The following is a 7,274-nucleotide window of genomic DNA, read 5'->3' as shown; positions in this document are numbered from 1 at the left end:
ATCACTTCTGAAAAGATATATCTTTTACAATAATATAGAAATATAACTAAGACAATAATATGATTAATTAATAATCACTAGTGCAGAGTATATTTACCACCGTGACTGATTTGGGTTATGGAAGTAGTTACATAATTAAGGTATATTTCCACAAAGTAAGAAACTGTGACTTTTTATTTTGGTTAAAAAACCGAAACAAATAAGGTTACGGTTAAAAAAATCTGAAATAGTGAATAAAAAAACAAATTAGATTTATTGTCTGAATTCTGTTTTCAGTTGAGACCGAAATTCACTAATTAATTAATTAATTAAATAGTTTATGGTCTATAACCGAGACAATAGACATTTTTTCACCTTGGTTTTTCATGCAACTGTTATCTATAGTTTGTTTTTTAAATGATCATTCTGTTTTTATAAACATTCTATATTACATAAACCTAGAAACATAGAAACAGACCAGTACACAAAAACAAGTATTCACAAGCCACGAATACAATCCTATGTGATTTTTTTTATAGCTATGGTTAGTATTTTTGAATGAAATTTTTTTCGACCACTCTTTGATACTTCTATTTTAGGGAGAAAATACCATGAGCCCTTATTTTGGATGAATTTGAAGTTTAAAAATTATTTGGATTCCAAATTTTTAAATGACTTTAACTTTCACTCTCATTGACAATTTTTGCATTATTATATATCGATTTGGGATAGAAAATTTTTTTTGATACCGTGGTAGCTCGCGTACCCTGCTCATCCTTCTAGATTTTCCAAAAAACTCTGTTTTCTATTTTTAAAAAATTTATTTGTTACTTTTTTCAAACTTTGCAAAAATATTAAAAATAGTTAGACTTTGAATTTTGAGCTGAAATTTTTAGTGAGGGGTTACCATGATATTTTGGTCCTTCCAACAAATTTTTAGGTCATTTGAAGTTTGTTTAAGGATACTCTCAGTTTTATACCTATGTTTTAGTGTATATGGTGTATGAAAAATAACTACCAAATGAAAACATAAAAAACTTAAAACAAAGCTAACCTTGAAAATGAATTTGGTGTTGAAATGAAAGGAAACGAATGTCACAAAGCACCTATTTGAAGAGTATCTGTACATAAAACCAATCGGTCAAAACGAAAGAAAATCATACTAATCATCGTAAAATGAAAGAAAAATGAAAGAAATGTTGAGGATGGTTGTGAAAATGAAAAACAAAAAGAGGAGAAAACAAAAAGCAACACGACAGAGTAGAGAAAACGAAGAAGCAATGTGGAAGAGGCTTTGTTACTTCGAGAAATTTAACCCTAGAACCGTTATCTAAAGCCTCTACAAAAATATTTTATGTTATTTTATGTTGCGGTTCACGACATAACCGAATCATAAGGACTCTATGACCTTGGTTGTTTAGAGAATCAATATCATAGATCTAATTCAAAAACGAGTCAACTGAAAAATCAAATTTGCAATAGGATTTGACCTCGATTGTTTATAGAATCGAAACCATAAACTCATTAAGGCTTCAGTTATTTTTGAACCGAGACATATATATTTGAGATAATTGCAAAAATATCACCGCATCTTTTTATGTTTCGTTTCCAAGGAAACCGAGATCAAATGCATGAGTTAAAATCCACATTTTTTACTAGTGAATATTTATATTTCTGAAGTCTCATACATATATATATATATATATATATATATATATATATTATGAATATTGATTATTTAATATTTGTTAAAATTTGAGCTTGTTAATTAATGAATATTGATAATAAAAAAATATTACAAGTTATTACTCTATCTATTAAATTAAACGTTACTTCTACAATTTAACATTCAAGCATTTTATTAATATGATTCCAAAGTTATTGTTTTTTTTTTTAATTGAAAGATGGTTTTTCAATTATTCTTTCAATATAAATACGGTTAGCAAAATGATATTTTAACCATTATAAATATTTACTTTGAAACATCATTATCTTAGATGAAGAAAAGTAATGCTTATTGGAAAAAGAAAAGAAAAACATTCTTTGATTTATAAAATTTATTTAATCTATACTCCTTTCTTTGACTTATAAAAGTTATTGAATCTATTCTTCGCCAATGCGCATGAAAATGAAATATTTGTGAGTTAAGATGTGTGCACAGTTTTATGTGAAGTATGAAATGCTTAATTATATTATGGACTGACTTGCTTTACTACCTTACTCTTTTCTTTGTATTTTGTTGATATTCTTATTGTGCTTTGATGTTTTGGCTATGATAATCTAGTGAGTGTGAATAAAAGATGATGAGGTGACAATGGTGCACGTTTTGGGTGGAAATGCCCTTGATGCTTAGATAGTTTAGTGGTTATACCTATAGTAGTATGAACTCTTTTTTATGGTTCAGATGACTATTATTGTCTATAGTTTTGATTTTAGTATCTTGTATATATAATTTGTTTTATGGTTATTTTTAATTGATATATTTTATTAAATGTGTGACAGTTTCATTTATACTTAAAATACTATATTTTGGGATGTTTGTAGTTAGGTATATACCTCTAAAAATTGTGCATGAGAGTGTGAACAAAGTTTACTTACTAAGAAAGAATATTTAGTTTTACAGCCAACAAAATAAGAGTGAAAGAAAAAAGAAGAAAGGAAATGCTGAAGAGAGTATCAAACATTTAACTAATTAGGTTAACTTATATATACAAATATCATCATCACCGTAGTTGGAAAAAATTATCATTATTTATGTTGTTCTAAAAGATAGTAATTACAAGTAAATGTTTTATAAAATAGTAAATGCAAAACACTTTAAAAATTATGTTAATTTAAAAAATTTTCCTTAATATTAAAAATGTTGAATGGTAATGGACTAACCTTGTGTATGATAGAATAAAACTCATTAGTAATGATTTTATGAAGTAGTGGAGATCACTACAAGTACAAAAACTCTAAGATTTCATATCAATGTTTGTATTTGATATTTATTTAATTTATTGTATTTCATCATGTTAATCTTATATTTGATAACATGTAATTGTTTTAGAATATTTTTTTTCACAATAACTTACCCTGGTTGTATTTTTTTTTGTGTTTCTCGTGTTTTGTTTGTTTCTTTTACAATAATCATCTTATTCGAGAAAATATATGAGGGATAAGTGTTAAAGCATCTCTGGTTGAGATGGTGATATTGTAAAGTATTTTTCCTTGTCCTAGTATTCCTTATTTCGTTTAGATATATTTTATCATTATGCTTATTTTTTTCAAATAATTGTATTAATAACATATATTTATATATTGAGACAATTTTTTTATTTTATCAATCTTATAATATTTTATTTTATTATTTGTAAGCTGTTAAAACTTGAATGTTAGAGAAGGGTTGAAAAATTAAATAGAAATATATATTTTTAGAAAACATATTTTTATTCATCGGTAAAATATGAATTTATGAAAATTATATATATTTATTTTTTTATTGTCTGAAAATTAGAAAATAGTGTATAACTTGCTTTAACACGATTCAATTCAGTTTACACTAAATATTTCAATTCTTCTTCTCATACAATTTAAATATACATTGTTAGGATGTATATGTTTTAATATATTGTTCACAGGTTACACTTCTATATTCTTACCAACTTCTCTTAAATTATAAAAAAAAACTTAATCTTGAATTGCTTCCTATGACAAAAAAAAAGTATATTAAAAGCGAATCTATTGTTTATATATATATATATATATATATATATATATATATATATATATATATATATATATATATATATATATATATATATATATATATAAACAAATTTTAAAGTTAATATTTTTTATCTTTAAAATTAATTGTTATTTAAATATTTTTTTGTAGTGTTTTACAAACATTAAAATTATTTTTATAGAAATTAGATAATTAATTTATTATTAATAATAAATAATCTCTTGAAGTTATCATATTATTTTAATTAAGTTGATTATACTTTCTTTTCTATCATTATATATATCTTATTTTATTAATGAATATTCAATTTAGTATGAAACATTTATTTGACTAAATTAATAATTTTTTTATTGAGATTTTCTTTTTAATTTATACTAATTTTATAAGTTTGTTCATATATTATGATGCATATTTTACAAAATTATGAATATTTTATATCTATTTTCTTGTTTTAAATTAAATTATCGATTTTATTTAACAAAAATAATTAAATAATGATAAAACTTTTACTACTACACACATAATTGAACCGACCTCTTGCGCTATATAAAGGTAACCTAAAACCCTAAAGTCTCACGCCTCATTCCCTCCGCTTTGCTTAAGCCGCTTCCTTCTGTCTTTCCTTTTTTACTCTCATTTTTGTTGGAAGTCTAAAAACCGAAAGCTCCTCTGTCAAATGGTAAGTTCTCATAAAATACAAGATGTTTTTTCTTTAAGATAATTAAACAATAATGTTAAATTTATAAACTTAATTTATATTAATATGTTATGTCATAGTATGTTACTGGTATCTGTTTGAAAAACATAGATCTAAATTTATATTACTTAATTTATATTAATATATTTTTTTAGTGAAATTAAAATTTTTTAGACATCGCAAATTATATTTCTTATTATTTAATCTTCTATGATTTTGCTATCAGGTAACAAGAGATCCAACAAAAGCGTGCATCAAAAATCAGTGGAGGCTGCTAATCAAATAAAGGATTTTATCTTTCACAGCAAAATCATTACAGCATATCAGGTTAGCAAATTAAGTTAAATATATAAGTTCTCTTAACTACTTGAATTTTTTTTTAATTTTTAGATTAATTTAATTCTTTTAATCAGATTTTGTTAATTTTATTTGAGACTTAAAATGTATTTATTACTTAAAAAATATGTTAAATAATATAAATAACTTAAATAATATTATAAAAATAATTAAATAAAATTAGTATATAATATTTATTTATTAATAAATTCTATTAGTAGTAATTAAATAATATATAGTACAGACAAATTTTATTCCTGCGTGTTGAGAATTTTGATACGGAAAAGATAAATATTGTGGTGATTTAAAGGGCAACTTCAGCAGATATACTTTCAATCATATCAATGATTTAAATTTAAAGAAATTTTGAGTATATATTTTTGGCTTTTGTAATGATATCATAAAATTTTGACATTTTTGAGGATTTTTTTTTTTATTTTTACTATTACAAGATAACTTGTAATAATATTTTAGCTTTAAATAATTTGAATTTTATATAATATTATTTCTTGTTGCTGTGTTTTCTCATCCAAAGTCAGCTATTGTTATATGATATGTTTTATTTATTTGACAGATAATATATTTTTGTACGAATGAGTTTATTATATATAGATGTAAATGTTATAATTGTATATAGAATATATGTACGTCATTGAAAAGGATTTTTAATTTTGTAAAGGGATTAGATAATTACCTAATAATTTAATAAAAAAAGGTACTGTCATTGTTAATATTAAATAATGAGAATAATTAATGTTGTTTTATATTACTTCAAACTGGAAGTAATAATTGTGAGCTAACGAGTCAATGTAATAGAATAAATGGAAATTTATGATTAAAATTTAAGTTGATATGCTATTAAGTTACATAATTTTAGCTTTAAATATAATGAAATCTCACATCCATCTGATAAATGTATTATATGTGTAATTTTTAAAATTTTCAATGTTAATAAAAAATTTTACTTGCAGATTTTAAGAAACATTCTCTTCAATAAAGACGTTAAGAATGTAATGCTCTATTATTACTTCTATGTATTATTTTATTAAATGTTTTTTTCTCTTTTAAGTTCTTTTAAATGTTCTTAAATTTGGGTAATCAAATGTAATGTTTTCAGTTCTTTTAAGTTTTAGTAATTGACTTTGAATTGTAGTTGTTTCTTGTTGATTTTAGCATGTAGAAGTAGTAGTATTACATATGCTTCTGAATCAGAGAATCTGTATAAAGAATTTCTGGAATACGAAAACAGCTGACAGTTTCTTTCAAATTGTATGTATTTTGATTCTTCCAAACAATACTATGCATCTTATTATTTATTCAGATTTGGACTAACTTAATCACTTGCTTTCATATTCATGCATAAATGAAGGTTGTTCAACTAGAAGTTCTTCAACTTTACGGCAGGAATATAGGGTTGAAATTCTACAGAAAAAATATAGAGTCGAAGATTTAAAGAGTCTTCAACTCTACACAAAAAATGTAGAGTTGAAGAGTTAAAAAATCTTCAACTCTACATAAAAAATTAGAGTTAAAGAGTCTTCAACTCTACGTAAGAAATGTAGAGTTGAAGAGTTAAAGAGTACATTTATTTTCCAACTGACATGCCTTGTATGTGCATCAAAGAGGCTACACGATATTATTTAGAATCTGCTTTTATTTGCTACAGGGAATTGGTAGAATTAGTAATGGTCCAAGTTTTAGAGATGAGAGTTTTGCCTGTATGTAAAAGCCAAGGTGGATAGAGAGATACAGCTGTAAATAACTTGAATTTAAAGGAAATTAACTTCATTTTTCATCAAAAATTTATTTTTGTTTTACTTTTTAACTGTATAATTATTTCTATGTGGATGTGTCAAGAAAGTAGAAAACCTAATCTGACAGAATCCTAAACGCAGACATTTATCATATTAATGAGTTAGAGTGGTAAAACGTTTAAGTACTTCTACATATGACAAAAATGTAGAGATAAGGTTGAAATTCATTATTACTTTTAAGAACTTTTATCATTTTACATATAAATATCAAATTTAGCAATTTCGACACTTATAAAAATAGAAAAAAAAAATGTTATTATTTATGTATTAAAATCAAAGACATGCATAGGCACTAGTGAAGTAAATTAAAATGAAGAAACATCATAGACAGTGACAAAACTAAATAAAAAAGTGTGCTCAATAATAATAATATTCTCTTTTCTGAAGAAATTTTCTGATTTCTTTTATATTAAAAATACAAATCTTATCTTATTTTTTGTTGACTTAAATTTGACTTCAAATTAATTTCTTAAACATTAAATATTCTTAAGACTTCTTAAATATTCTTTCAACCTATCGTTTCATTGAATTAAATTATATGAAAAAAAAAACAGAATTCACAGTCTGTATACATGTTATATCAAAGAGTTTTTGTTAATATTTATGATGATCAAAATCTCATTTTGCTAACCGTATTTATTTGTTTTATCTGCTGATATGTTATCTATTTAGCTCAAACCTACTTGGAACACATTTTTCTTAATCTCATATTTTTTAT

The 7,274-nt window shown here is 23.7% G+C and overlaps 1 long non-coding RNA gene across 1 annotated transcript; it reads left to right on the top strand.

Moving 5' to 3' along the window:
- The first annotated feature begins 4,296 nt into the window (after window positions 1-4,296).
- Window positions 4,297-6,530, top strand: LOC148202587 (uncharacterized). The gene is made up of 3 exons (XR_015784674.1): window positions 4,297-4,388; window positions 4,633-4,733; window positions 6,112-6,530. It is a non-coding gene; the product is annotated as an uncharacterized LOC148202587 (long non-coding RNA).
- The last annotated feature ends 744 nt before the right edge of the window (window positions 6,531-7,274 follow it).

The sequence above is a fragment of the Vigna umbellata genome, chromosome 3 (genome assembly GCF_029865625.1).
Source record: "Vigna umbellata cultivar VRB3 chromosome 3, Vumbellata_1.0, whole genome shotgun sequence".
Lineage (NCBI taxonomy): Eukaryota > Viridiplantae > Streptophyta > Magnoliopsida > Fabales > Fabaceae > Vigna > Vigna umbellata.
This window is presented reverse-complemented; position numbering and strand designations above follow the sequence as displayed.